This window comes from Carcharhinus amblyrhynchos, unplaced genomic scaffold (genome assembly GCF_965287045.1).
Source record: "Carcharhinus amblyrhynchos unplaced genomic scaffold, sCarAmb.v2.hapA scaffold_918, whole genome shotgun sequence".
NCBI classification, from domain to species: Eukaryota; Metazoa; Chordata; class Chondrichthyes; order Carcharhiniformes; family Carcharhinidae; genus Carcharhinus; species Carcharhinus amblyrhynchos.
The window spans coordinates 45,970-54,000 of NW_027650658.1; the positions used below are offsets into that span (position 1 = coordinate 45,970).

At 44.2% G+C, this 8,031-nt stretch overlaps 1 pseudogene; it reads right to left on the reverse strand.

Moving 5' to 3' along the window:
- Positions 1 to 291: 291 nt before the first annotated feature.
- LOC145340311 (large ribosomal subunit protein eL42-like) lies at positions 292 to 632 on the reverse strand (annotated as a pseudogene).
- Positions 633 to 8,031: the final 7,399 nt, after the last annotated feature.

Genomic DNA, 8,031 nt, shown 5'->3' on the forward strand with positions numbered 1-8,031 from the left:
AGAGGGTGGTAAGTACCTGTATTTCACTGACGGAGGGGATGTCAGAAGCAGATGTAATAGCAATGGTTACAAAAAAACATCTTGACAGATAGATACATGAATAAGCAGGGAATACAGAGATACAGGCTGTGTAGATGCAAAACAAAATCATTAGTTTAGAAAAGTATCATTTGTCGGCACAGGTTTGACCGGACAAACGACATTTTCTTTCCGGGCCTCTTCCTGTGTTTTTTTTTTAACTTTTGAGATGTTTTATTGTGAATTGGTTCTCCAACAAACAAAGAATGCAGCTTAGAACTGGATGACTTGGCTCTTCCTCTGCTTATCTCCTCCCAGCTCAAAGTGCTTGCATCTCTTCATGGCCAGCATTCTCTCTGACCTAAGTTGGGCTCCACACACTCCAATCTCAGCACAATCTTCTTTGTGGTCTGAGCCTTTTCCCCAAATTTAGGTTTTGTCAGTCCACCATAACCTCTCTGCTTTCTGTCACAACATCTCTTACCCTGTGTGTATTAGGAATCCTTTCCCTTCTTGTACTGGGTAACCTTGTGGGGCTGGTGCCTCCGATTTTTTTTGCAATATGTCCTCCGGGTCTTTGGTACGTTGACCATTTTCCCAAACCGGGCGGTGAGCGGAAAAAAAGCTCGGGCCTTTCCCTGTTCCTCTTCAATTTCAAAACAATAGAGAGTCTTCAATCACACCCAGGATAGGATTATTTGCAGACATCCACCGAACTCCAGGCAACACAACCCTCCTCTCCTTCCTTCCCATGAACATGCAGGACATAGAACACGTGTCCTTTTAACTAAGGTTATGAGGTCATCGGGCCCAGAAACAAGGGACCATTCGGCCTGGGTATCATGTCTCACGGTGAAATAACACAGTTGCTGAGGCGACAGACAGGGCCGTGTGGTGGTACAGTTAATAGCACAGCAGTCTCCCCGCGAGGACCTGGATTTAGTTGCTGTCGTGGGTGACTGTGTAGAGCTTGACATTCTCTCCGTGTTTGCATGTTTTTCCTCTGGGTGCTTAGAACAAAAACAAAACAAAGAACAACCCAACACGGGAAACAGGCCCTCCGGCCCAACGAGCCCTCGCCGCCATCGTAACAAAGCATTTTCCGACACCTACCTTGACCCGTGTGTAGGCGTATGGTACCCCTATTGGAACCAGATTCAGGGGAGAATAGTTTAGGGACAATTTGTTACACCAATCAGCCTAACAGCACATCTTTGGGGTGTGGGAGGAAACCGGAGCACCCAGAGGAAACCCACGCAACCACAGGGAGAATGTGCAAACTCCCACAGACACAGGCTCAAATCCATGTATCTGCACAGCTAGCAGTGATAGTCACTGAGCTGTTATGGTGCCCATCTGCTGGTCCAGTTTTAAGCACACACAACGATGTGAAGTACTAGGCCACTCTCGAAACATCCAAGAGCAGCCCATGCACGACCCACCGTGTGCATGTCCCTCGTTAGACAACAAGGTGGACCGACACACCTGCGGATTAAAAGAGACAAAACATTAACATGCAGCATTAGATTTCCAGTATCGTCCCGAGGCTCTGACCCTTTTTAAAACCGTCTCCTATAACCCTCCATCCCTGTTTCACTCATGTGCCTATCTAAGTAAACCTTAAACAAGTCCAGCGTGCCTGCCTCCACCACCTTACTTGGTAGTGCATTCCATACCCCCACGACCCTCTGTGTGAAAAACCTCCCTCTAGTATCCAAATTATACCTCTCCCCCCTCACCCTTAGTTCGTAACCCCTCGTGATATTTGCCGCCAATCTTGGAAAAAGCCTGCCACTGTTGACTCTATCGATACCCTTCATTATTTTATACACCTCTATCAGATCCCCCCTTAATCTCCGTCTTTCTAATGAGAAGAGCCCCAGTTTATCCAATCTTTCCACATAACCCAGTCCTTCCATACCAGGCAGCATCCTGGTAAACCTCCTCTACACTCTCTCCAGGGTCTCCACGTCCTTCCGGTAGTAAGGTGACCAGAACTGGATGCAGTACTCCAAATGCGGTCTAACCAAAGTTCTGTACAACTGAAGCATTAGACACCAGCTCTTATACTCTATACCCCTTCCTATAAAGGCTAGCATTCCATAAGCTTTCTTCACAACCTTCTCCACCTGGGTTGCCACCTTCAGAGACTTGTGCATTTGCACTCCCAGGTCCCTCTGCATTTCTATACTCTTAATTGGTCTACCTTTTATCATGTAACTCCTCCCTGCATTATTCCTTCCAAAATGCATCACCTCACAGTTGTCAGGATTAAATCCCGTCTGCCATCTATCTGCTCAATATACCAGCCTATCTATATCCTGCTGTGTCACCTGACAATCCTCCTCGCTATCTGCCAATCCTGCCATTTTGGTGTCATCTACAAACTTGCTGATCACACCACGTACGCCCTCTTCCAAGTCGTTTATATATATTACGAAGAGAGGAGATCCCAGTACTGATCCCTGCGGCACACCACTGGTGACAGACCTCCAGCTAGAAAAGGACCCTTCCACTACTACCCTCTGTCTCCTGTTGCGTAGCCAGTTTTCAATCCATCTAGATACCTGTCCCTGTATCCCATGTGCCTTAACTTTTTCTACCAGCCTACCGTGAGGGACTTTGTCAAATGTCTTACTGAAATCCATATAGATGACACCAACGGCTCGTCCATCGTCAACCGTTTTTGTCACCTCCTCAAAAAATTCTACCAGCTTCGTAAGGTGAGACCTCCCCTGAACAAAGCCATGCTGCGTATCCCTAATCAGATCGCAACGCTCCAAATGCTTATACATCCTATCCCTAAGAATTTTTTCCAATAATTTTCCTGCCACCAATGTCAAACTCACTGGCCTATGATTACCAGAGTTATCCCTACTGCCCTTTTTAAACAGCGGTACCACATTCACTATCCTCCAGTCCTCTGGGACCTCACCTGTGTCTAAAGAAGACACAAAGATTTGCGTCAGAGGCTCAGCAATTTCATCTCTCACCTCCCTCAGCAGCCTGGGATAAATGCCATCAGGCCCCGGAGTTTTATCAGTTTTTATGCTACCTAAAAACCCTAACACTTCCTCCCTCGTAATGGATATTTCCTTCAACTGGTCTACAGCTCCCTCCAAGACATTACAAGACACCAAGCCCGTCTCCTTTGAGAATTCCAACGCAAAGCATTCATTCAGGATCTCCCCCATTCCCTCAGACTCAATGCATAGTTCCCCTCCTTTGTCCCTAAGAGGACCAATTTTCCCTCGAACCACCCTCTTGTTCCTAATATAAGAGTAAAATGCCTTTGGATTTCCCTAAATCCTATCAGCCAAAGCCATTTCATGCCCCCTTTTCCCCCTTCTAACTCCCCTTTTGGTCTCCTCTCAAAAGCCAACGATGTGCACGTTCAGTCGATTGTCCATGCTAAATTGTCCCTTACTTTCTCAAGGTGACCAGATTAGATTGATTAGCCATGAGAAAGCATGGTTGGTGTGCCGAGGTAAAATTCTCTGTTAGAAAATCTTCATTAATCGAGGGATTGAGTTTAGGAGTCGGGAGGTAATGCTGCAACTTTATAAGACCCTTGTCAGGCCTCATTTGGAGTACTGTGCGCAGTTCTGGTCGCCTCACTACAGGAAAGCTATTGAAAGGGTACAGAGGAGATGTACAAGGATGTTGCCTGGATTGGGAGGCATGCCTTATGAAGATAGGTTGAGGGAGCTGGGACTCTTCTCCCTGGAGAGACGAAGGTTGAGAGGCGACCTGATACAGGTTTATAAAATGTTGAGAGGAATAGATAGGGTGAATTCTCAGAGGCTATTTCCCCGGGTTGAAATGGTCGCTACGAGAGGACACAGATTTAAGGTGCGGGGAGGCAAGTACAGAAGTGATGTTAAGGGTAAGTTTTTCACTCAGAGGGTGGTGAGTGAATGGAATCGGCTGCCGTCAGTGGTGGTGGAGGCGAACTCGCTGGGGTCTTTTAAAAGACTTCTGGATGAGTATATGGGATTTAGTGGGATTGGGGGTTGTAGATAGGTCTATGGATTGGTAGGTGTTGATGTGATCGGCGCAACTCGTGGGCCGAAGGGCCTGTTTGTGCTGTAGTGTTCTATGTTCTAAACCAATATACTCAACATCGTTTGGCATTAACTGACAGCATCACACCAGTTCCATCCTTCCTGGATTACACACTATATGATCTCACTGGTTCAATCCACCACAGGTTACATGCAGTCTGATCTCACTGGCTCCATCCACACCAGTTTACATACTGTATGATCTCACTGGCTCCATCCTCCCAGGATTACACAGTCTAGATCATTGGCTCAATTCGACCTGGGCCATACACTGTTTGATATCACAGACTCTATCCTCCTCAGGATAATGCAATGTCTGGCTCCAAATTCCCTGGGTTACATACTATCTAATCTTACTGGCTCTATCCACACTGGTTTACACACTGACTACTTCAATCCTCCAGGGACCTGCTCTTGGGAAAGGAGGTTCATTGGACTTTTGGCCTTGTTCTGTCTCCAAAAATAAGAACATCCATTTATGATTAACCGTGGATTGCAGGTTGAACTATTTAAACTGAACTGCAATGAACGGTTACGTTTTCGGCTGCACTGCCATGATTCTGTTGAAAACTGGTTTAATTGTTATTTTCAAATTGTATAATAAAGGAAAGGAAATAACTGTGCCATGACGAAAGGGAGCGGGAATGGAAATATCAGCATTGCTGTCTGAGAAAGCCAGCACAGATTTGATTAGCTGAGTGGCCGCTTATTATTTTCCACCTGGAAACATTCCAATATTGGAAATTTGGAAAATTGGAAAATATTGCCTAACTAATACAGCGAAACTATAATGGATCTGTTCGAAAAACTAAAAATTATAATAGTGCTCACAATTTTCTAGCTCCCTAAGGTACGCTGTTTTTTCTGATTCTGAGAAAATGGGTAGTGTTATGGATCCGATAGTACCCTGGGTAAAGATGAACTACACATCATCATCATACAGATATCTTTCAATCGAGCAGTGCAATTGTCTTTACTCTGTTCTCTGGTACAAAGCTGAATCTGAATTGCAAGAAGTATTTTGTTTATTTTGAACTGTTTTCACATATTAGTGATATTTTCAGAAAAAAAACATGTTATTCCTGTATGTGGTACCAGGGATATTACATCTGTTTCTCTTCAATTTGATGCTCAGAGGACCCTGTATAGAAATCAAGTCCTGTGGGCAGTTATGGTTGTGTAACCTTAGGTTAGTTTTTAAGTAATCTGATTCTTATCAAAATGCAAAAAAAAATCAGGAGGCAACGATTACCAGTCAAAAGCAAAAATAATGCAGATAATGGAAAACATGAAATAAGAATACAGAATATTGTAAATACTGACAGCAGGTCAGGCAGCATCTGTAAGGAGGGAACAAAATGAATTTTGATGAAAAATCATCAACCTGAAACATTAACTGTTAACTGTCCAAAGAAGCTGCTTCACCTGCTCAACACTTTTTTATTGCAAAGATCAATGTTTATTTGCTGGGTTCAGGCACAATCAGAAACAGTACACTGAGATATCAGAGTTCAGAGAGAGATGCCTTTGAACTTGGATCACTATCTGTTCTCGTCTGTCTTATATTAACTCTGTGATAAAATAATAGTTTTGAACATTGCTTTTTTCGTCTCAGGAGCCAGATTCCTGTGCCTTGAATTTGGATAACTTCCATCATTGGTTATTTTCCAATTGGCAGGAGATCACTGATTATAGTCTCCTTGATTAATCCTTAGTTAATGTTTAGCTGCCTGGGCTGAACTAGAATGTTCGCATCAATGAACTAGTTGAAAAAGTATAGAAATCTAATGGAATTAGAAAATGCTGGAAATATTCAAGTCAGCAATTTGCAACGTCTGCAGCATTTTGCAATTGTGTTCTTTCTTGGTTCCACTTCCTGGAACTGAACTAGAAAATAGGTTATGCGAATAAGGGGCATGTTTTTGTTCCCAGTTTGTTCATTTTCAGTCTGTTAACGTTTCTCCCATTATTATGCAATCTTTTTCTTCACAGCCTGTCACTGGATTCAAATTGGGCAGCATGGTAGCACAGTGGTTAGCACTGCTGCTGCACAGCTCTAGGGACCTGGGTTCGAATCCTGGCTTGGGACACTGTCTGTGTGGAGATTGCACATTCTCCCTGTGTCTGCGTGGGTTTCCTCAGGGTTCTCCAGTTTCCTCCCACAGTCCAAAGATGTACGGGCTAGGTTGGTTGGCCATTCTAAATTGTCCCTTAGTGTCCCCTGTGATGCATAGGTTAGAGAGACTGAGTTCGGAGAGTGTGTAATTCGGGGGCATGGAGCCAGTGAGATCAGATGGTGTGTAACCTGAAGGGTAAATATGTAGGGATATGGGGATAGGCCTGAGTGGGGTTCTGGTTGGTGCTGAATGGCCAGGAACCCTGTGAAGATCGACATTGTTCAATTGAGTTGCATGTTGATCCATTTGATTTGGGCAGCTGGGCAACATCCACTTTTTTTATTATTATTAATTCATGAGATGTAGTGCTTGCTGCCTTAGCCAGCATTTATTGTCCAATTCCATGAGATGGCGGTGGTGATCTTCCTTTTTGAACTGCTGCAGTCCATGTAATATATGTAAACACACTGTGTTGTTTGGGAAACAGTTCCAGGATTCCTCTCTAATGGCAATGAAGGAATGGCAATGTATTTCCCGATCAGTATGTTGAGTGACTTCGAGGAAAATTTCCAGGCGGTGATTTTCCCATGTGTCAACTGCCTTTTTCTTTCTAGATGACAGTGGTTGTGGGTTTGGAATTTGCTACTTCAGAAGGCTTGATTGGTGCGAGGTTTAAAGACTCGTTGACCGTAGGGTGGTCCGGTCTCCTGCGGTCTCCTACCAGTGTCCTCAGCTACCAATGCGCATTGATGATGGAGGGAGTGGATATTTTTTGATGAGATGCCAATCAAATGGGTTACTATGTCGTGGACGGCATAACGTGAGCATTGTTGAAGCTGTACTCATCCTGAAAGAAATGACAGAGTACTCCATCAAATGCCCGATTCCTTGGCTTTCGAAAATCAGGAGATGAGATTTTGCCATCAGTTATTTCTAATCATGGGATCTGAGCATCGTTGGCTGGGCCAGCATTTATTGTTCCTCTCCCATTTCCGTTGAACTGAATGGCTTGTTAGGTTATTTCAGAAGGCATTTTCAGAGACAAGAATATTGTTTTTAGTCTGAGGTTACATAAAGGCCAGCCCAGGGAAGGATCATAGATTTACTTGAGTAAAGGACATCAGTGAACCAGATGGGTTTTCACAACAATTGACAACGGTTTCATAGGGTTTGAACACAGGTCTTCAGTTCAACAGCCTGGCCCTATGTCTTTGGATTATTGCACTGATGACAATATGACTGTATACTACCTCCCCTCCCATCTGACTTGCTGTTGGAGCAATCGTATGCATATGAGTAATCCAGTTCAGTTTCAGGCCAACAGTAAACCCCAGGGTGTCGGTAACGGACAATTCGGCTATGGTAATGCAATTGAATATCAAAGGAGGAATGATCAGATTTTCTCTTATTGGAGATAGTCATTGCCTGACACTTGTGTGGCGCTAACACTACTTGTCATTTCTCAACCCAAAAGTGGATATTGTCTATTTTTTTCTACATTTGAACATGGTCGACTTCAGTATCTGTGGGTTTGCGAATGGTGTTGTGCATTGTTCAATTATTAGTGAATGTCCCCACTTCTGACAGTATTTTGGAAGAATAGCTAAAAGCGGGTAGGCCTCAGAAACACACAGGAGAAACTCCAGCTGTAGTGCCATGGAACGGAGATGGCTGACCTCCAACAATTACATGTGCTCGCAAAAACAGAGGTCCTGAGGGTGTTGGCATGTGATCCCAATGAGGAAGGAACCAGTTTACAGAGGAGTGTTTTGGAGGTTTCCTCTGCAGTCCTGAGGAGGTGATGCTTTTAGCCAAGGGTTCTATCAAGAAAT